General features: G+C 35.3%; 1 protein-coding gene across 4 annotated transcripts in view; it reads left to right on the top strand.

Annotated features, from left to right (window-relative positions):
- Nucleotides 1-23,717, top strand: part of APBB2 (amyloid beta precursor protein binding family B member 2) — a 374,634-nt gene that overhangs the window by 92,033 nt on the left and 258,884 nt on the right. For all 4 annotated transcript variants that reach the window (XM_051964457.1, XM_051964459.1, XM_051964460.1 and 1 more), the window contains exon 3: nucleotides 11,294-11,402. The gene's annotated coding sequence lies outside the window, so the exon portion shown is untranslated. The remainder of the gene's footprint in view (nucleotides 1-11,293; nucleotides 11,403-23,717) is intronic.

Genomic DNA, 23,717 nt, shown 5'->3' with positions numbered 1-23,717 from the left:
CTGAATATTTATTTCCCAGTACCTCCTTTTACCAAAAATTCATCCAAATGTAATCTAATGATATAGGTCTCAAGGTTTTGGACCAAAGGGGACCTTCCATAAGTGTTTCGATTTGACTGCCTCATTTTACAAATGAGGAAATAAAGGTCCAAAGAGACAAGGTGTCACTTGGTTTACAGTTCTATGGAAGGAATTACACTCTTAATGAGTGTTTCCTTTGCAAATATACATCCCTTAATTACCTTTTCCTAATTAACTTTCTCTAATATGTTTTAGTTTGGTAAATCCTCAAAGGATTATTTTTCCTTACCTCATTGCCAAGTGCATAGTAAGGTCTGCTTTTCATTTCTCAGTTTGGACCAGTTCTTAGCCAATTAGATCTCTGGTTACTTTTCAAAGTAGGAGAAGAAATTTGTCACTGCCAGAATATTGGCACAATTCTTCTGACCCACTTGGACTGAGACTCCCATTATATCCTTGCCATTTTTCCTCTGCCAACAATTCTTTTGGTATTCCACTGAGAGACAGGGTTTCTGAGTTGGGCTCCTGGTATGTGTGTGATTATAATTATTATTGTTATTATTTTTTTGTGAAGGATTTCAATTTCTTTTAATTATTGAGTGTAGATAATAAAAGGGTAGCTAGGTGGTATCGTGGATAGAGTGCTAGGTTGGAATCAGGAAGATTTATCTTTGTGAGTTCAAACAGGCCCCTACCCAAGTTACTTAACTGTTTGCCTCAGTTTCCCCATTTGTAAAATGAGATAGAGAAGGAAATGGCAAACCATTCTGGTCTTTGCCAAAAAAAAAAAAAAATACCAAAAGGGGTTACAAAGAGCTGGACATAACTGAAATGATTGACAACAGCAAAAATAGATAATAAATGATGTTTTGTAGTGCATTTTGAAATTTGCATAGTTCTTAAAATATATGATCTCACTTGATCCTCAGATTAATCTGTGATATAAGTACTATTAGTATTGGTTTCCCCACTTCACAAATAAAAAATCTGAGATTTAGGGTGATTTAAATGACTTGGGTAAGACTATACTGCTAAGAAGTAATAGGAGGCAAAAATCCAGGCTTCTCCTGCCCTCAAGTCTATTACTCTTTACATAATATCATAGGGCTACTGAATTCTACCAGGATATTTTCTCCCAAGTCACATCCATTGAGTATTTGTGTGTCATGGTTTTGAGTCTAATTATCATTCTGATTGATGTTCATTAATAGGTAGGAAATATTATTTCTAAAATTTTGTGTCCAGAACTGGGCACAGCACTTGAGATATGTTTACACTAAAGACAAGAGCCCAGTTTCTTTTGATTTTGGATAGTCTTCAATTTAATTTTATTTGAACTGGTAGAGAAGGTGGTAAATTTTATATTGGTAAATCTGGGTTTTTCCTATACCAGTGAAGGGTTATAAGTCTACCCCCATCCTGATTCTTGATTTGGTCCATTATATAAACCTATTGAGAAAGTTTGTGTTCATGAACTACTTATCTGACATTAGTTAGCCTTCTCATCTGATTAAAAAAAATCAGTTACTGATAAAAATTTTGAATAGAGCTGGGTCAAAAACAGACATTTCTGTGGCACTCTGCTACTGATCTTTTCCCACTTAAGGGGGGATTGGTTTTCCCAATTAATTCCCAATTCATATCCAAATAATTGGATATTGATTCTTAATATCCAAATAGGGTATTAACTCCCATTCTTTGGTTGTTCTTGAAATACACATCATATAAAACTTATCTCTAAGCATGAAGAATAAATGTTATAGGAGTTCTGAAGAGAGTTTATCCTTCAGCTGCTTAATCCTGTAGTCCTTTTTGTCCTTCTTGTATAACACTGATCATACTCTGCCTTATATTATCGTTATTTATGTGCTTATCTTATCCTTTCTTCTGGGTTGGAGTTTTGTGTTCAGTTTTGGGTGCGATAGATTAGGAAGAACATTGATAAGCTGGAGGTCATACAGAGAAGGTCAAATAATGTTGAATGGACTGAAACCCATACTAGATGGGTACTGTTTGAAGGAACTGGAAAGCCTGGAGAAGAGTTTAAGGAGAGCTGCTTTCAAATGTTTGTCATATTGGGAAAAGATTTGGTTTGTTCTGTTTGGCCCCAGGAGGAAAACGTGAAATATTGGGATAGAAATGGAATAATGGAAAATTTAATTTTGTCTAGAAAAAGCTTCCTGGACTTTAGAAATCTTCAGAAATGGAATAGTTTGCTTTGAGTGTATTGCATTCACCCTCATTGAGGTAGAAGATGGAGAATCTCATACTGGATATATTGTGCCAGGATTCTTGGGAACGGGAGGGTGTACAGGTTGGCCTAGATGTTCACTGAGATTTCTTTTAACTTCCCTTTTTTTTTTTTCAGTTCTATGATTGTAAGATTTTTGAACAAAAGAACTGTTTTTATCCTTCTGTCTCAAGAATAACTTTGCCCACAGTGGGTATTCAATAAATATCTGTATAATTACATAATGAAGAGATGGTTGAAAAATAGGTGAATTTTTCATGGTTTATAGAGAACATTAACTATGAGGATTTCAGGAGAGGTATGAGTCTACTTAGACTTTTCTATTCCAAGTCTGAATGACTGAATTAACAATAGAAGTAAGAAAATGAATGTGTCAGTTTTGAAGGGATGAATTAATTTATAAATTTTGAGTTTGAAGAGTTTGCAAAACATCCAATGGGGGAAAAATCTAATAAATAGATGTGTAAGTTTGAGTGAAAAGTTAGGCCTTTTGATGTAAGTTAGGGTGCCATCTTTGTGAGATAATTTATTATCTGGAGTCATGGGTGCTTCCGCATTGGAATCTCCTTGCTTTGTATAGCCTCTTTCTCTGAGTTTTTTTTCAACTCCCTCTTTTCTACTATACACCTTTCCCCAAAAATGTGAGGATTATGTTAAGAATCATGAATATTTTATGCTTTATTGGTCAATATAATGCCAGATGGTGGAATTCCCTACTGCCAATATTCTGTATGTAACTTTGGATTTTAATTTAATTTTACTATAACTATTAACAACTCACATTTACATAGAACTCTAAATTTGTAAAGGACTTTGTATACATTCTCATTTGATCCTCCCAATAATCTTGTGAGGAAATTGAGGCCAGAGAAGTTAGTGACTTGCTTAGTCATACAACTAAGATTTCAAAATCACGTTTTCTTGACTCCAATGATTAGTGTACTCTTCATTTTTCCATGCCGATTCTATCAGGGTGTTGAGTGTCTCACTTGAAAGTGAGACCTAGACTAGATTTTCTTGACTGCGAGACGCATTCCTTCCCCTCTCAAATAGCAGATGGGAAGAAGAGATGTCAGAATGCCAGTTTTTGCCCACTTATCAATGTCATTTCCATTTTTTCCTGATACTTATTTCCTCACAACCTAACTGCAAAAAAAGATGAGAATTAGAAAATTTTGTTATATTGTCTTTTCAGTTTATTTTTCAAATATTTCCCAATTAGATTTTATTAGTTTATATATATGTATTTTGTTAAATATTTCTCAATTATATTTTTAATATAAAATAAAAATAGAGCTCTCAGTGATTTCTTTCACATCCCTCCCTCATTTATTGAGAAGACAAACAATATGAAACCCATTATACATGTAAAGTCAGACAGAACAAATTTTCATATTAGCCATGTTGCAAACACACACATATTCTCCCCACCCCCAAATACACACACACACACACCCACGCAAGAAATATGAAAAAAGCTTGTTTCAATTTGTACCCTCTCTTTGGAGGTGGATACTATTTTTAATCATGGGTTCTTTGGAATTGTCTTGGATTATTGTATTGATCAATGCAGCTAAATATTTTACATTTTTCATCATTACAATGTTGCTATTATGTATAATGTTTGTCTGATTCTGTTCACTTTGCATGAATTCATATGTTTTTCCAAGTTTTTCTGAAACCAGCCTATTTGGTATTTCTTAGAGCACAACAGTATTACATCACAATTATATTCTACAACTTTTTCAGCCATTCTCTAATTAATGGGCGTGCCTTAATTTCCAGTTTTTGCTATCCCAAAAAGAGCTGCTGTAAATATTTTTGTACATATGGATCCTTTCCCTTTCCTTTGATCTTTTTGAGCTATAATAGGGGGATTGCTCGGATATAAGATATATATGGGTTTATAGTCTTTTGAGTATATTATGCTAGTGTTTCTATTGGGCTTATACCCCAAAGAGATACTAAAAAAGGGAAAGGGACCTGTATGTGCCAAAATGTTTGTGGCAGCCCTGTTTGTAGTGGCTAGAAACTGGAAAATGAATGGATGCCCATCAATTGGAGAATGGCTGGGTAAATTGTGGTATATGAATGTTATGGAATATTATTGCTCTGTAAGGAGTGACCAGCAGGATGAATACAGAGAGGCTTGGAGAGACCTACATGGACTGATGCTAAGTGAGATGAGCAGAACCAGGAGATCATTATACACTTCGACAACGATATTGTATGAGGATGTATTCTGATGGAAGTGGATTTCTATGACAAAGAGACTTAACTGAGTTTCAATGGATAAATGATGGACAGAAACAGCTACACCCAAAGAAGGAACACTGGGAAATGAATGTGAACTATTTGCATTTTTGATTTTCTTCCCGAGTTATTGTTACCTTCTGAATCCAATTCTCCCTGTGCAGCGGGAGAACTGTTCGGTTCTGCAAATATGTATTGTATCTAGGATATACTGCAACATATTTAACATATATAGGACTGCTTGCCATCTTGGGGGGGGTGGAGGGAAGGAGGGGAAAAAACAAAACATAAGTGAGTGCAAAGGATAATATTGTAAAAAAATTATCCTGGCATGGATTCTGTCAATACAAAGTTATTATTAAATAAAAGAAAATTTAAATTAAAAAAAAAGAGTATATTATGCTAAATGATTCTCCAGAATAGTTGAATCAGATTACACCACCAACAGGGCATTAATGCCCCTATTTTTTCAAATCATCTCTAGTATTTGTTCTTTTCCTTTTCTGTCATATTAGCCAATATAGATGGTGTGAGATGGTACTTCAGAATTGTTTTTATTTGCATTTCTCTAATAAATAGTGATTTAGAGCATTTTTTTCATGTATCTATTGATAGTTTTGATTTCTAATTCTGAAATCAGTTTGTTTGTAGTCTTTGACCATTTGTCAACTAGGGGAATAGCTCTTGTTTTTATAAATTTGACACATTTACATATAAATATATATGCATATATATGCATATATATGCATATATATATGCATATATATTATATATATATATATATATAGTGTGTGTGTGTATGTGCATGAAATTTCTTTTTCTATCTCTTCCTGATGGCTTTTGTTAGTAGTATATAGAAATGCTAGTGATTTATTTGAGTTTATATCATCTAACTTTCTTAAAGTTGTTAATTGTTTCAGTTTTTTAGTTGATTCTCTAGGGTTCTTGAAATATACCATTATAATATCTGCAGAAAGTTATACTTTTGTTTCCTCATTACCTATTTTTATTCCTTTAATTTTTTTTGTCTTATTGCTATAACTAGCATTCTTAGTATGATATCGAATAATAGTGATGATAATGAATATCCTTGCTTTATCTCTGATCTTAACTGAGAGGTTTCTAATTTATTCTCATTATAAAGAATACTTACTCATGATTTTAGATACATACTGTTGTTCATTTCAAGAAAGACTCTGAAATAGAATATTTTGATTTGAGTGTTTTATAGCAAACAGAGCATAAATGTCCACATTTGTATGTTGTTTCAAGTTCCTAAGTTTTTGTCAGATCTATGTTGATAGTGTATCTATTGTCCTCTTGAGCTATCTGCTTTTAAAATTTGTGCCATTGAAAGCATTATAACTGGGACTGGAGGATAAAAAGGGAATTGATATGGAGCTTAAAGCCTGTGTTTTGCAGCACAAAGAGATCTGTAATAATTTTTTAAGGACATATTCAGATGTCTTCAGTCTTGCTAACATTGTTTCAAGAATTTTTTGTATTTGAATTCAGAAAAGGATTTCAGAATAAATAAAAGCTTCATTTCAGATATTGGAGTTTGAACAAAGGAATATGATGATTTTATTTTGTAGTTGTTGACATTCTCCTTCAGTATTTTAAATAAGTAAACATGTACACATTTTAAACTATATGTTTAAATGTTGCTCTGTGTTTGGGCAGGGCCAGTCTCAAGAAATTTGTTCCTTAACTGAAAGGTATTTAAAATGACAGGATATTTTTTTCAGAATCTAAGAACAGTTTGCCTTGCCAAATCTTTTTCTTTTTAAAGTTTTCCTAAGTAAAAGTAGAAGCTGCTGATGTAGTCAAAGATCACTTTGTTTTTTTTTTTTTCCAAATCAAAATATGATTCTCTCTCCCCTCCTTTTTGTGATATCTTTGAATTGGCGACTACATGATGCTTTTTTGAGTTTTTTTTTCCTTTGGCAATCTAGATATTTTCTTCAATCAGTCAATAAACATTTATTAAGTTTTTACCCTGCGCCAGGTAGTATTAATAGGATCACTAACATTTAAAAACAGTAACCAAAAACAATCCCTACCCTCAAAGATCTTACTTGTGAAGGAAATGGCTATTAAAGTTTCAGGTAGGCCATTTTGTTTGTTTGTTTTTTGAAAAAAAAATTAGTTATGAAAAAAGACATCTTCCAGGAGTTTTAGGATTTTAGCTAAAGAAGTTGGAGGAGACCTTATCCTACTTGCTATCATATTATCAGATACTATGGTGACCCATGATAAATGTTCACATTTATTTGGCACCTGTAGTATTCCATTTGCTTCTCTTCACTACCTTTAGTGATATCAGCATTATTGCAGTCATTTTACTGATGGGGAAGCCTAAGTGCCTGAAAGTTATACCTGAGCAGGATCTCCGAGTTCATCAGTGGTCCCATTGATTTACATCCTCCACCCCTCTTACAGGACTGCATCCCCATCTTACCTGCCTGCTCAGCCTTGAATTTTCCTTTGTATCACAGATGACCGTGGACTAAGAATTCATCGTTATTTGGCCAGCTTTCTGGTAATGAGTTCCTTGGTATTTAGTGAGCCTCGTCCCTGAAAAGCAGACACCGTCTGGGACCTGAGCCATCCTTGAAGTCTTTTAAATTTGGTTTGTGTTCGGCTGACGTAGTAAAGTTTTCTCCTATAGAAAATTGCTTCCTTCCATCTTACTGACTAGAGATTTGAATGGATATACCCACTTCTCTTTTTAAAAAAAGTAAATATCATTTGAGAAGGAGACTGTTGGCCTTGAACAACTTCATGTGCATTCTTTTAGCTATTATTTCAACTTAATTAAAGATGAGTTTTTAAATTCGAAGACTGAAGGGCTAGGACGTTTGTTTAAAGAAGAAGCTAGGTTGGGCCGAATGTGATTTTTGGGTACCCAGAAGGTGGTATAGGGGTATTGGCTTTTGGGGGAAATGAAAATAGGAGATGTGAAAGGGACACAGAACAGAAGGAGACTGGACTTGAAATTTTGCTTATGGTTGTCACTGTGGGGTGCTTCTAAATATATTCTCTCTACTTGCCTAATAAGTATCTGTGTTTTATATGCTGGCTCTGTTGGGATAATTCATCCCTTTTGGAATATAACTACTACTTAGAGAGGTATTTTAAGAAACAAAGTTTCATTAGTGGAGCCTTTTAAAATAGGGATTGTAATAGATATTATATATATATATATGTATATATATGTCTGTAACATCTATATGTATCTGTCAGAAATAACTCCTAAAGTTATTGTGAGGATCAATTGAGATAATAATTATAAAATGCTTAGCACATTACCTGGCATATAATAAGCATTATGGAAAAACCTGGAAGGACTTATGTGAACTGATGCTGAGGGAAGTGAGCAGCAAATCCAGAATATTGTACACAACACAGCAACATTATGCAATGATCAACTATGATATGAAATTCCAAGAGACTCATGCTATTGACATCCAGAGAAAGAACTGTGGAGTTCTTACAGATTTGCAGATGCAGATTGTAGCTTACTATTTTAATCTTTTTTTGTCTTTTTCTTTCTTGAGGTTTTTCCTTTTTGTACTGATTTTTCTTTTACAACATGACTGAAGTGGAAGTGGAATTCATATGATTGTCTGTATTGTCTATATGATTGCCATCTTGAGGAGAGGAGAGGAGAAAAGAAAAATTCAGAACTTAAAATCTTATAAACATGAATGTGGGGGAACTATCTTTACATGTATTTGGAAAAAAATTACTAAATCAAAAATAAATGAATAAAATTATTTAAGTGAGACCTGGGGTATTATGAAAGAAATCTAATTTCTCATTGTTTTCCTAAATTCTTTCTTCATTTATATTAACCTAATGTTACTCTTGTCCAAAAGAAGTATAACCCCTTATTTGTTCAGAACTTAATTTCTTTCATATTTGATAGATGAAACACCACCATTTAATAATAATCAAAATCAAAGTTCCACTAATTCAAAATTTGGCATTATTTGGATTAGGGAACCAGTTTAACACAATGGAATGAATGTTAGACTTAAAGTCTCAGGACTTGTGTTCAAATTCCAGCTCTGCTACTTTGTCTTAAGGAAGTTATTGCAGTTCTGAAGTTTTATTTTCTACATGTATAAAATGATAGGGAATTAGATTAGATGATGTTTGGCCCCTAAATGGCTTGATGTTTAAAACATTTGACCTGGAGACAGGTAGACCTGAGTTAGAATCCTGCCTTAAACATTTAACTAGTATCTAAGACACTTACTCATGGTAAATCACTTAACCTGTCTCAGCCTCAGTTTCCTCATTTGTAAAGTGGAGATTATCATAGCACCTACTTCTCTTGATTTTTTTTTTTGAGTATCAGAATAGTATATTATGGCCTAGTAAGTGTTGGTTACTATGCAAAGCACTGGGAATACAAAAAGAGGCAATCAGAGTCTTTATCCTCAAAAAGCTTATAATGTATAGGGGGAGACAACATACAAATAAATACATAGAAAGCAAACTATATGCAAGATAAATAGGAGATAATTAAGGGAGAGAAAGCACTGGGATTAGGGAAGGCTTCCAGTAGGAGGTGGGATTTTAGTTTGGGACTTAAAGGAAGGCAGCGAGATCAGTAGTCAGGTAAGACACCATGTACAGTTCTTTGCAGATCTTAAAGAGCCAAATAAATGTTAATTGTGATGGTGGAGGCTGCTGCTGCTGCTGCTGCTACTACTACTACTGCTACTATTATTATTACTTACCACCACCTCCACAATCCCTTCCAGCTCCATGATACCATAGTTCTGTTAGATGTTTCCTGTGTGTAAATTACTTAGGCCTTTCTTGTGGGAATATGAAAACAGAAAAACATCTTCTTTGCCTTGAAGGAGTTGATATTCTCCTGAAGTATATGGTATGTATAAAGCAGAATGTGATAAGAGGAGGGAAAAGTAGAAAAAGAAAGATGTTAGACTGGGAGAGAGGGAGGGGATATCTGGGAAAGCTTCAGGGAAGAGGGGGACCTAAGCTTTATATGATCAATTATTGTCCATTGTTCCATAAAGAGAATCTTAGAGACTAACCTCTCGTTTTATAGATGAGGAAGCTGAACTTAAGTCCTGATTATTTATCTTCAGAACTCCTCCACATATACCCATTTTATCAGACATCACTGAAGACTATTCTGAATCACTGATTTTTTTCAAGTAACCAAAATATGTCATATTTAAATATAATCCTTTTCTTAAACTGTTTTAAATAATCAATCAATTGACATTTATTAAATGTCCACTACATGCCAAGTCCTTTTTTCAAAATGTACTATATCCTTAATTGTTTTGTGCAAATTAAACAAAATTTATCTAATTCTGGATGATTCAGTGTCTCCATTTTTTCTGTTTGTCATTTGCAAAACACTTTGCTAAAACTGATGAGAAAGAGAGGAGGATACTTCTATTACTTCAAAGGACTCACAACTCTGATTATAATTCTACTTGACTTTCTACCATAGTATTCTGCTTCTTAAAGAAAGGGACAAAGGTAGTCTGTACATAACTGTACATGCATACTGTACATAACTAAATACAAACAAGTATGGAAAAACTCGACTAAGTTTCTGTCATGAGGATCATCCATAATTACACTGTATTTTTATATTCACATGCCCTCAGGGACTATTAAAGCATATAGAACATTTTTATCCTTTCCTAAATGCTCTTCTAGTTCTCTGTGCTATTTTATAGTTGTTTTGTTTCCTTCAATGTAAGTGATCAGTATGTCTTCCTTATGTAGAATGTTTCCTCCTGATTTGAAATTGCTCATCTGATAAGAGGCTAGGAAAATAAACTATAATAATTGTTAGAATTTTACACTGAATGGGTGTTGCCTCAGACAAAGTGAGACTTGTTGAAGACCTTAGCTTAAAAAGGATAAGAGTTTTCCCTGCATCCTGGGCTATCTCCATTTATCCTGACCGATATCTGGCCCAGATGACACTGGAGGAGAAAATGAGGATGGTGACCTTGTACAGCTCTCCCTTACTTCAGTCCAGTTCACTTGCATGTCATGATATCACCTCCCTGATGTCATGGTCCTCTTCAAGAACTAAGAACAAGCAGCATACTAAAATCAGTATAATTTTGCCCCAAGTTTTTTAATATATATTTTGATTTCTCACAATCCTTATATTGTATCCTTTGATGCAGAGTCAGGTTTCTGAATACTCGCAGTTGTTTAATAAATGTCTTTTGAGTAAATTAAGTATTACCTGTATTTTGTTCTTGATTTGTCTTTGTTATTTCTAAAAGAATTTGTAATTAAAAAAACAAAATTATAGATTGTGTACCGATTGTCTAATAAATGTTTAATCTTTATTTCCATTTACAACTGTATCTGTCTTTGTGGAATGAATTCCTCTTTAGGATATAGACTGACACATTTAATTTCAGAAACCCATCACCTCCAAGCTATGGTATAATTAGAAGCCTAGATCTGGCCATCTCATTTCTTTTTTTTGACTCCTGAGTACATTTTTACCATGGAAAGTTTCCAAGAAGCTTGTCCCTGGCCTTTGATGCCTTATTCAGGCAACAGAACAAACTACTGTCCAGATTTGAGCAGGGGTTATTGACCTAGTTTTAGGCTTAGGTGTCTGGTCATTTCAGTATTTCAAAAATACTTTTATTTCACTTGCCCTGGAATGTTATGAATAACTGGTGACTTTGTTTGGATTTTTGTTTCGACTTGGGGTTTTAATTTTTGTTCCTATTCTATTTTCAGACTCCTTTGGTCTGTCTGACCTACTTGAGTGAGTGCTATTAGTTGACAACGTCTTAGAAGGACAAAAGGAACTTTACCATCTGTACTTTCTACCAAAGACCTGGGAAAAGTAAGTTATTTTCTAACTTCCCTTAAAAAAAAGCTGTTATTATTTCTTCAAAGTTTAGGGTGAACATTGTTTCTGTGACATCCATAGCTCATTCAACTCCTAGGGTGGGACTTTCTGCCTACACTGTGATTTTTTTCAAAGCCAAGAGGGGAAATCGGTGAATCTGTTCTATAAAGAATCTCCAAGACACTGGATAACCTTTTACAGCAGGCCATTTCTGCTGGGTTTCACACATGGGGCTTTTCGCATCATGAGCGAACCTTTATCTGGTTTGAAATGGATGGATTATACTTCCCAGGCAAGCTAGTATCCTGCGGTGCAAGAGAGGACAAAATCTAAGCCTCCTTTTTCTGTCTCAGGATTCAGGATACCTCATGTTTGTAAGAAAAATATAGTAGTTGCAAGTGATTCTTCTTAATTGAGAAGGAACAAAAATAGGATATGGAAATACTGAATTGCTGATTCACAACAGATTAATCAAATGATTTAATCCTGGGAGGAAATTGATGATCCATTCAGACCCATGGTTTTTGCATCTATTTCTGATATTTTGAGTATACTTTAAAGTTAATGCATAAATGTTTTTTACTCTCCTGAAAAAAAAAAATGCTTTCCTGGCAGAAGTTTCAATTCTGCCAACTGAGAGTTCTGATAAGACGGTGGAGTGAACATGAAAGAAAAATTATAAGATAAGTTATGCAGTTTGAAAGTCTTAATTTACACAATTTATGACTGAAACGTGGCCAAATGCTGGGAAAAATGTAAAAAATCATTTCTGACATTTCCCAAAGAATCCGTTGTGTATCTATTTTCTTTCCAGCATAAAAATACTTGATAACTAATTAAATTATGTAATAGCTTGTCTTGTGTTTTCTATTTCACCCATGGCTTCTTGGATCCAGAAGGCTTCTCATAGGTCATTTAGTCAAACCATCTTTTCTAAGTGGGAATTCCTTTTGCAGGCTCCTTACCAGATTGTCCGTCATCCAGACTACCTTAAATGACAAAAATGTCCCTTCTTGTGAGGCAGTTCATTGGGAGGAGGCAGCGATGATTATGCAGTGACAGAATACTGAAATAATTTTTGAAAACAGACACCTATACTATAGAAATCGAGCCAGGGACACTGAATAGTAAAAAGGTAGAATCAGTTTTTATGGGTTACATTTTTATACATCACGTATTGTTTTTGTCTTATATTAGGCATTTTGTAATAATTATAAAGAAGCAAGTGTTTTTAGTTCTGAAATATCTTTGAAGGTAAAAAATATGTCTGTGTGTAACGAATGCAAATGAAAGTATAAATGAAGCTAGATTTATATTGCCAGGCATTCTGGAATATATTATCGCTGAAAGAGATTCATTGGTAGTCAGATTTGCTTCAAGCAATATTGAAACTCCTTAGAATTTGTCCATTTTTTTTTCCATGACTAGAGGTGATAGTCTTTCTACTGGATAATAATGCTGTTGAAATAAAGACTTTGGAAATCTTCCCTGGGTGCTGGATCCCTTTTATAATCAATAATATTATCATATAGAAGCACTAGATTGGCAATAATCCAAACTGTTGTCAAGGGAATTAAAAAAAATTCAGGGATGCCTTTTAAAATCCCGGGATGGGATGGACATGTAGTTTTTTTTTTTTTTTTCCAATGCAATAAAGAAAAACTTATGTAATTTACTATTTTGCCTTTGGTACATCTTTGAATCAGGAATAAATTGATAGAATCCTGTCTTCCCCCCAAAGAAGGAAGCGTGTTGCCCTCAAATTCTTAAGAACAATTGAGTGTTTAGAGGGTGCTTACTCCTGTCTGATTGTGGGTAATTCGCTCCTCCTCTCGGGGTCTCAGTTTCCTCAGCTGTAATAGAGTCTAGACTAGATTGCCTCCCAGCTTTAGATCCGTGATACCATGAAAATGTCTGTGACTCTCCAGTAGCCTGGCACCCTTGAAGCTTAATTAGAGCTTTTCCAGTCCTCCTCCTTTCTTTGGCTAAATTGCCTTTCTCACTGCTTTTTTGTTTGCCTTTCTTTGGTAGGGAGCTAAAGTGGGATATTGCCAAATCTCATAACACTATAAATTCAGTGACAAAAATGAAATATCTTTAATTTACTGTCCTCAGGAAAAAAATATTTTCCATGACTAAATTATTAACTGTATTAAATGAGATTACTGAATCAAGTAAAAATCCTTTTGGCTGGTGGTTAGGGGGTGTAATTGTTCTGTTGTGAGATCTAGCCCTTCTTAGCAACTCTGTCCTCCCTCTTTTAAAAACCCTCTGCACAGGTATGGAAGCTGCTTGACTCTTGTTGACAAATGGAGCCCGAGTAAGCAATATATCACGGAGAGGCCTGAGAAAGCAGGGCTCCCCTCTCTGCTGAGAAGCTGTTTATTTGTCGGTTCACAAAGGGTGACAAGGGCCTTTTCTGAAATTTCTGTTTGGTGGCCCAGTATTTTCAAAAGTAATCAGTCATCTGATCTTTCTTCTCCTGTTTGTTTTTGCTTTGGAGGAAAAAGGAACCCCTCTATAACGTGGATCCCCAAATAATTTGCCTTCACATATTCAAATACTCCTTCCCTTGTTCCCTTTCAACCTCTTCCAAGAAATATCTTGAAAATTTTCCTCGCACACCTAGCTGGGGTTATTTGAGGTGAATTCAATCACTCAGCAAGCATTTATTGAGGAAGGAAGAAGGGGACAAGCATTTACATGGTGCCCATTATGCATGGAGCACTGTGTGAAGTGCTTTTACAAATATTTTCTCATTTTACAGTTGAGGAAACTAAGGCAAACAAGGGTTAAAGCGGTAACTTAGTAGTATCAGAAGTCATTTTTGAACTTGGGGCTTTCTGACTCCAAGCTCTTTCTATGGTATTCTATTTTGAAAGTGGGATGGTCTTTGAAGGGCAGCTTCATGGATGGAGGGACTGACCTTAGCATCTGGAAGAAAGTCTGACACATATATGGGTGAGCAAGCATTTTAACCCCTCTGTGCCCAGGCAATTCCTTGAGACTCTTAAGGTACAGAAGAAATGTTCTGTATCAACGGGGAACTTCATAAAAGAAGTTCTTGAATAGAATGTTGGATTTAGAGAATAGCAGTTATAAAATGAAAAAACAAAAACTTTGTCGCATCTGTCTCAGGAGGACATAAAACTCAAATGAAGTAATATATGCTAACGGGCTTTGCAAATTCCAAAGTACTAATAGAAAGGCCGGTTATTATTTGGGGGTCTGTTATTCTTCTTGCTTTATAGTCAGTTTATGTGTGTGGTCAAGTTTTTGTTGTTTATTTGTATTAATTTAATTGAGTTTGTGCCACAAATGACATTTTAACTTATTGAAATAAAACATTATTTTAGAAAAATCACTGCCAAAATTAACACAAGGCATTGATTTTTCTCTTTTCATTAGAATACATTTGATTATCTTCAATTTCAAATTGCTAAGCTGCTATGGACCTTGAAATCCTTCCTTATACACAATTGATTATGTCCTTGGTAATACTGGTCTACCATAAACCAGCATAAAACAACTGGTTCTCTGAGCCATAGACTTTCTATAGTGTGTCATATTTATCTATCTCTTCTTTTCATATACTAAATTTAATTTAAAAGTCTTAAAAATTGCAGAAGACATGACCTCTTGAGAACTTTTGCCCCTTATCAGTTCTGTTTTATGATAAAATATTTATTTTAAGTTCAAATTAAAATGTTCTGTACTTGAGTTTAAAAATGATCAAATATTTAGGGATAGGCTAGAAAGGGCTAGACAGAATTTCAGGTGAAGGAGTCCTAAGGAGGGATTTTCAGTTGATTGTAAGCTCAATGTGAATAAGTGACATCATTTTGCCAATATGATGGTAAGGGGGTCTTCTGAGCTCTGTGTTCAGCACTCTTGTCTTTTATGTCACACTGCCTCTCCATTATATTGCCATTGTACATCCTAAGCAGCCCTCAGTTTCCCCATTTGTAAAATGAGAAGAATTAGATTAGATGGAGATCTCTCATATCTAGCTCTAAAATGATGTGACTGTGTGATACATGCAGAATTTCCATTTCATTTAGAATCAAGTGGACATTTATAAATAGCTCCTTGATTTCAGGGAGATAACCAGATTGATTAGTTTCAGGAAATTCCTAGTTGTCACTCTGAGTAGCTGAACTAAAATTAAAATTAACTTCTCACTGGCAATTTTTGGAGATAGAAGGCTTTATTTTGCTGATTAATTACTGTGGCATAAAACAACACAATCTCTTGCTTATAAAATGCATGCTATGTAATTTCTTCCCCTTTTCCCAAAATAAAAAATCAGTGCTTGGAATTGAGGTTCATCTATACATAAGTCTTCCTTCTTCGGGCTTAGGAAGGGGACAAAGGAAATGATTCCCCCCATTTAGATACTATAATTGTTAAGCAGAACTTTGGATTTACACTAATGATAATAAGTACCACATATATGCATTTGTATATACATATTTGCACACATGTATATGGAAAAGGGGGGAGAAGGGAGAGATGGAGGGAGTAAGAGAGGAAGGGAAGGTGGGAGGGAGGAAGTACACTTAAGGTTTGCAAAGCACCTTGCAAATATTATTTCATTTATCCTTATAATAGTACTGGAAGTTAGTTTCTCTTAGTGTCTCCATTGGGAGAGGGATATAGGAGGTGAGGCAGTTGGGGTTAAGTGACTTGTCTAGAGTCATTAAAAGTAATATCTATATATCTATTAATATCTAATATCTAGAGTCATTAAGTGTAATACACTTAATCAGTGTTTGTTGATTGCTTCCAAATTTAGTAATCTTGCTACTCTGTGGGTCATAAGTAACAGTGCTATTACTGAAAGCTCTTTGTGGGTGAGGTGATACATGAATTAATTAATTCTAATTAATGCAGTTTATTTTAATGAATCTGTTCCATGAGATTTTGGTTGTAAGCTTCCGGAAGCCAGGCATTTTCCAGTGACTCTGCCTGTTGTAGGAGGTGTCATGCTTTGTGTGCACATGAGTACCTTGCTACCCATTTGGCCATGAGATTTCCAAAGTCATAGATCCTTCCTTTCTGATAATGGATCGGGGAGTTTTTTGTGAACTCTATTAGATATGAATATTCAGGAGGTTTTGTTTGAGAGTGAGGTGATGTTGGGAAATGGGCTCCTTCACCTTTGCCCCATCATTTGTAAGCTTTTAGCAGTATTGATCTGCAAGCCCCGGCTGTGCTGAGCAAATGTGAAATTACACTTCCCTTTGTTTCCACTTTTTTTTCCTGCATCGTTTTGTTCTTTGATCACCAAGTTTTGAGAGATAGCAAGACGGAGATCCAACTGATTATTGATATTTGCCATCCTTGCATAGGAGCCCCTACCTGAGATTGTTACAATCCTATAACGTGTGAGAATGAGGAAGTCAAAGGACAAAGCTGAGGAGCCTTGATCACGGATGCCAGTCCTGCTTTTTTAGCACACATCCTGTAGAGAAACTCTAATGAGGACTATTAGGCAGCATGCTGAATGATAGAGTTTTAGATTGAAGACCTAAGTGCACTTTTTGGACCCATTATTTACCAGCAGTCATTGAATAGCTTCAGCCTGTAAAGTGAACATGAACAGATTTCCTTTCTCTACCTCACATAGCTGTAGATGGTTGGTTCATTATATTAACAGTTGGTTCATTCTAGGGAGAGGTTGATACTTGGGATTTGATCGGTGTTGGGGAACTCCCAGTATGAAAATCTCTCCTTCCATCGGAGATGAGTGTTTTATCTATAAATGGGGGTTGGGAGGGAAGGAATCACAAATTGGCTGGGGTCATCTACCTCGGTTTGATGAGTTACCTCTCTCATGAAGGATGGGTGAGATATAAAGTCCATGGAGGAGCACATTGCTTAATTCTATTTGTATTAATTGGTGCCAGACTCTAGGGTTACCCTCTTCTGGATGGAATTGCCTAAAGATACCTGCCTGAAACTTCAAGGTTGGCCAAGAGGAGTTACTTTCAGATGCTATGTTTCAATCAATAAATCAGTCTTGTGTCTTGCCGAGCTGGCACTGGGTCACATATATCCTGGGGATCTAAAGTCTCAAGGAAACAGAGTTTTCCTCAAGAGGCTTTAATTCTATTATGAGAGACTAGATAGCACTAGATAGGTATACAAAGAATAATATTAATAATAAGGGAATTTGGAAGAGATGAAAGTCCTAGAAGTGGAGGTAGGGTGGGAATCACATCAAAACGATACCAAGGAGAAGATGGTGTTTATACTAAGTTTTGGGAAAAAACCAAGAGGCTAGAGTCCAGGCCAAGGAGTGGGGGTACAGAGGGGCACATTCCAGGCCGGGACACAGAATTAGCACTTAAATTTGTCCAAGTTGAGATAATTCTAGTGAAAATGCAAATTGTCCAGCTATTCTGGAAAACATTGCTAGACGTAGAGAGTGTCGAAGGAGAGGGGAATTTTAATTATTGGGAAATGAAGGTGACATATTATTTGAAATTCAAATTAAAAAACAACTAAAAGATAAGTGGGATCTTATTTTGAAGATTCATTCTGGATAAATTCTAGTTTTGAAGGATTTAGAACCAAGCTTCTCAAACTGAGGATCAAGTAATTGTGGAGGTAATGAAAAATTTGGCAACAGTAAAAGATATCAAATATTCTGCTAAGGTTATTATGCTTAATGTAAAAATAAACAAGTATTATCTTTCTCATTAATATGAAAATTTGCTTTCATTTTTAATAAATGATAAAATCATATGTCTACCAGAGAATTATTTTAAAATAAGTTTATGATTTACTATCAATAAATGTTTGAGTACTTATATACCTCGGATTATGTAAAAATTTCTTGGGTGAAAAGGGATCCCAAGTGAAAAAAGTTTAAGAAGCCTTGGGCTCAGAGATGGAATTGGCCCAAGAAGCCTCATTAATGGAAGGCTGAAATGAAGTGCTAAGGGTGATTGTGAATTGTGAATCAACACTTTCAGATTCTGTTGTAATCAGTCTATCAGCTTTTATAGATTTTTATTTTTTGTGTTAACTTTTTATTTTTCAAAATACATACAGAGATAGTTTTCAACATTCACCCTTGCAAATCTTTTGTTCTAAATTTTTCTTCCTCCCTTCTCTCTACCCTAGACAGCTAGTTATCCAATATATGTTAAACACTTGCAAATCTTCTAAACATATTTCCACAATTATCATCCTGCACAAGAAGAATAGGATCAAAAAGGAAAAAAAAGGAGAGAGGAAAAAAAAAACCAAGCAAGCAAGCAGCAACAATAAAAGTGAAAATGCTATGTTGTGATGCACATTCAGTTCCCACAGCCCTGTCTCTGGGTGCAGATGGCTCTCTCCAGTTCCAATGTGCACTTCCCCATTGTTGGAGAAAGCCACGTCCCTCAGAATCGATCATCACATAATCTTGTTGCTGTGTACAATGATCTCCTAGTTCTCCTCATTTCACTCAGCATCAGTTCATGTAAGTCTCCTCAGGCCTCTCTGACATCATCCTGTTGATCGTTTCTTATAGAACAATAATATTCCATAACATTCATATACTGTAACTCATTCAGCCATTCTCCAACTGATGGGCAGTTCCTTGCCACGATAGCTCCAAACATTTTTGCACATGTGGATCCTTTTCCCTTTTTTAATGATATAGATCTTTAAAAGAAGTTTTGCTTTTGCTTTGTACTCTATGCTGGCTCAGAATTGGAAGTGATTGTTCTTTTAATGGAAAGTATTATTCAAGAGGATCATTACTTCTGGCCTCTGAAATACTCTGGGGTATTGCTGCAGAGCAGTGTTCCTGGGCTGTAGAACTCAAAGAGTTTCCCTGGGGCTTGATTTCCTAACTTGCATTTGTTGCTGTGTCTGGAAAAAAGAACTAGGTGAATAATTCTTCCTAATCCTGCATAGGAAGCCTTGGTGTGTACAGCCAGATGAGAGACTTTCTTATTTTTATTCTATACTGTCTCTCTCGAGGTGGAAGGAAAAGACAATCACTAAGAAATATTGGTATTGTGCCAGGGCCAACAAGGAATAGGAATGGCTCTTCTAGGTTGTTGTTATTCAGTGAATCACCAGGTTTAGACTGTCACAGGTTATTTATTTTTCTTTAAAATTTTAACACAAACCCTTTTGCTCTTTTTCCCTGGAAGGTGTTGTGTGTTAAGTTGTTAGCAAAGTATCAATGAGATAAAATATTTTTCTGGCCAACTTTTTTTCTTCATCATTGTGAAGCTGGGTGTGGGGCCCGTTTGCTTATTGGAGAAAATTGGGGCTGAGATTTTCTGGAAATTGGGGAAATTGGGGAAACTGGAAAAATGGGAACAATAAAAAAAGTTAAACTGTTTTCTTAACTCTGGATGGAGTTTGTTTGTTTGTTTGTTTTTTTAATGTGTGCAAAGATAATTCACTTTGATTTAAATCGGCATTACCTTAGGGATTTCACGGATCATCCCAGGATTGATAAAGCACATTCCTTGGGGATGCGCATGAATTTTAAGGCAAATATCAAACTCATTCTTTTGATGGTACTTTGTGAAATGGACACTGAGACCCGACTGACCACTGAAAGCAAGCAGCAAACAGTTGTAGAATGAGTGAGTGCGTGAATAAATCAGAGAACAAATGAAAATCAGCAAAGTCAAGGTATTTCAGCCAGTAAATACAAATTGCTTAAATGAAAAGCCCAGTATTTTCTTCTTTTCAAGAGGTCCCTTCCAATGCCATCTCTTGAGCTACATATAAACTTAGCTAACTTTCTGAGAAATGTTTCAGGACTTCACTTTGTAATTCATTCCCACTTCCCCAAACTCATAGTTAGAAAAACCCATAGTAAATGGCAATCTCTTGATTCAGAAACTGGAGTTTTGATGTATTCAAAGACTGGTTGTCCCCTGCTTTTGAACACTGAATTTAGAAAACATCTCTATATGAGAACATCCATTTTACTTTCTGCCCCATTGCTGTTGACCATAATGGCTGATATCTTCCATCTGAACCCTCTCTTGTCTCAGTGGTAATATCGGGAACTACTGCCACCCCGGGATCACTAATTGAAGCTACTTTAGTTTTTCTTTTTTTCCCTTGGAGGAGCAAATGAGCTTAAAATCTCTAGACACCCCATAAAAGTGAGAAGTTTACAGATGGTTGGGAAAAGTCTCTGTATAGAATTATTGACAGTCTCTTTGCAGTTTTACTGTTTACTAAATCACTGACCATGACAAATTGACTCTCTGAAAAATCATCATTGGGTCAACAGAAAGCAGGAACATTCTCAGAGATGTTATGGGGGCTAAAACCACACAGAGTTTCATATTTTAATAAACCTGACCCATATTTCACATGCCCTAGATTCGTTGAGAATTCTCATCAAGCATTTGTTGTTGCCCAGTTCAGAAGTTTCCTGGGATGGTGGACTTGGGCGGCTTTCACACGGGTCAGGGGAGGACCTTGGAGCTCTGGGTCAAGGATGATGGATTGGTTGCTTGCGTAGTATTCCACTCGGTATATAAAATTATAAACTCTCCTTCCTTGCTCATCAGCGGTAGAGTGATAGCCTGTGTTTCTACTGGCTTGCATAAGACCAAGTACAAGCCAGGTATGGGCTGCTATTGATCTGCTAACAGCACCTGGACCAAGGACAAATATGATTGCCACAAGTCCCCACCTCTGACCTCTTTCTTCTTTTTTTTCCTTCAGGCCTTTCTGGACTGTTGTAGCTCTCAGTTAATTTCCGAGACTTCTGAACTCTACAGCATTTATTGTTGTACCTTTCTTTTAGCTCATTGTGATTTTTTTTTGGGGGGGTGGGGGCAGTCACCATCCCAGATGGAAAAGCAGGTTTTTAAGGACAAGAATCATGGCCCCCCCTTTTTTCTTTTGGTATAGCTCTTCCCCTTCAATCTCTAGCTCTTAGGGTAATTGCTTAGAATTATAAGACTTGATGTTTTTATAGTGCCTTCACATTTACTAAACACAGGCAGGTACATTCTTTCATTTAAACCTCACACCAGCTCTGCAAGGCAAGTACTACAAGTGTTATTATTTCCATCTCACTAAGGAAACAGAAAACATGTGATTTGCCCATGCTCTGATAAGTGTCAGAGGCAGAATTTGTTTTCAGGCAGATCTCTTGATTAAAAGCCCTGTACCTCTCTACTTTATTAGAGGCAGCCTACTGAGGTGAGCAAGGAGCACTGAACCTCTTGTTACTTTCTGCCAATGGAACCATAGCCATAGCATCGAGCCTGTTTGTGCCTCAGTTTTTTCCACTGTAATATGGTCCTGATAATATTTGTAGCACCAACCCATGGAGCTGTTAGAAAGTTCACATGAGATAATGTTTATAAAACCCTTTACAAACTGTAATATGCTGCATAATCTCACTTGTCATTGTTACTCTTATTATTACAGCATGTTTCTTCTCATATAACACATTGTCTCTCACTAGTCACTCAATAAATATTTGCGGACGTATTGATTGAGCATACCCAGGGATATATAGTACTCTACCAGCCAGTTATTATCCTTGAGATGCTTCCAATAAAAAAGAGGACAGTGATAGAATAATCAATATAAAATATATATTAAGTGGAAATAGAATAGGAGAAGAGAAAAAAGGTGGATTTTGGTGGTATCAAAGGGGAAGAAAGTGAAAAAAGAGTAGTAAAAAGGGAAATCTAGAGAGTTGAATGTCCTATTCCATTTCATTATTCAGCCAGCATTTAAAAGCTTAAGAGAGGGTACTTCAGTTAATCTATAATTATTCTATGATTTAGATTATTCACATTTTTATTTGTCTGAGTTAGTTTATTGTTGTTGTTTGTTTGTTTGTTTTTAATTCATTTGAGAGATTGCCCTTCTTTCATATCATAGTAATTTTGACTTTCATCGGCCTGATCTGGTTTTTTTGCTTCCCACCTTTGCTATTTGCTACCTGTTTGACTTTTGACACTTCACCTGTCTTCATCTTCTTAATTTCTTAAAAAGGAATTGCTTCAAGTTATCTTTAAGGTCTTTCACTGAGTCTTATGATACTAGCAAATGTTTGTGTTTTGAGGGTCAAAATAAGATAGTGTATTTTAAGTGCTTTGTATTAAAGTATTTCATTGATATAATGGAATATTATATTAGCATGTATTAAGGATTATGTATTATATAATTTGACATATATATTTGGAAATGTATTTGAGAGACATCATTGTGTAATGGATAGAGTTGGATTCCAGTTCTACTTTTGATAGCCACTGACTCTATGACTCCTAGGTAAGACACTTGAGTTCTCAATGCTCTAAGCAGCTTTTTAAGACTCTACAATCAAAAAAGTAGAGAGCTGAATGGGTAAAGGAAGTTTGTTATTGGGTGCTCCATAAACCAATGAAATCACAGGTACTAATGTTTGGCCCCCATAGGAATATTCTTAGACTAATATATTTATATAACAAATGGCATCCTCCTAATAGAGCATTATTATTTAACCCAGTTTCTATTTCTTGTGACTATTAAGTACAATTTTAGGTGCTTTTCACTGGAACTTGACAATGCTGTATATCTATCTTACCAACCATCCTGATTATGCTAATAAATAATTTAATTATTATGGATTTGTTGCCACAGAAAATATCTATTTGTCTGTTGTACATGTTGCAATAAGCAGAAAGAAGGGAAAATGCTCATTAGCTATTTGGAAAGTCAGATCAGTAGGCATTTATTAATTTGTTTCAGCAAGATAAACTTTGTTAATCGCAAGCGATGGCCCATATAGTGGTGACTTAGAATGGGTAATCATAGATAAATGTGATAATGTGCATGTTTATAGAACCCAACAGCTTTTAAAGCATTCATAGCATCATCAGTAATTTTTATCTAAAATATCAGTGTTTCTATGGCAATAGCAATTTAATTCAGATGCATTTCCATTTAATCTGTAAGCAGAGAGAAAAATACATTATTTTCTAAAACATAAATTTTTATCATAAATAGAAATGGTTTGGGGGAAGTTACAGAAAATTAGAATTTGATATTTTTGTTGTTGTTTAGTCATTTTTCAGTTGTGCCTGACTCGTCATGACCCCACTTGGGGTTTTCTTGGCAAAGGTATTGAAGCGATTTACCATTTCCTTTTCCAGATCAGAAAATGGAAGCAAATAGGGTTAAGTGACTTGCCTAGTCATAAGTGTTTGAGACCAGATTTGAATTCTTTCTCACTCCAGGCCTTATACTTTATCCACTGTGCCACTAGCTATTTCCTCCCGCAACTGATATTAAGTTTATTCAATAACATCTTCAAAAAGACATTCTAGGTGA

The sequence above is a fragment of the Antechinus flavipes genome, chromosome 6 (assembly GCF_016432865.1).
Source record: "Antechinus flavipes isolate AdamAnt ecotype Samford, QLD, Australia chromosome 6, AdamAnt_v2, whole genome shotgun sequence".
In the NCBI taxonomy this organism is placed as follows: Eukaryota; Metazoa; Chordata; class Mammalia; order Dasyuromorphia; family Dasyuridae; genus Antechinus; species Antechinus flavipes.
Note: the sequence above shows the minus strand (reverse complement) of the source record. Positions and strands in the feature narration are given on the sequence as shown.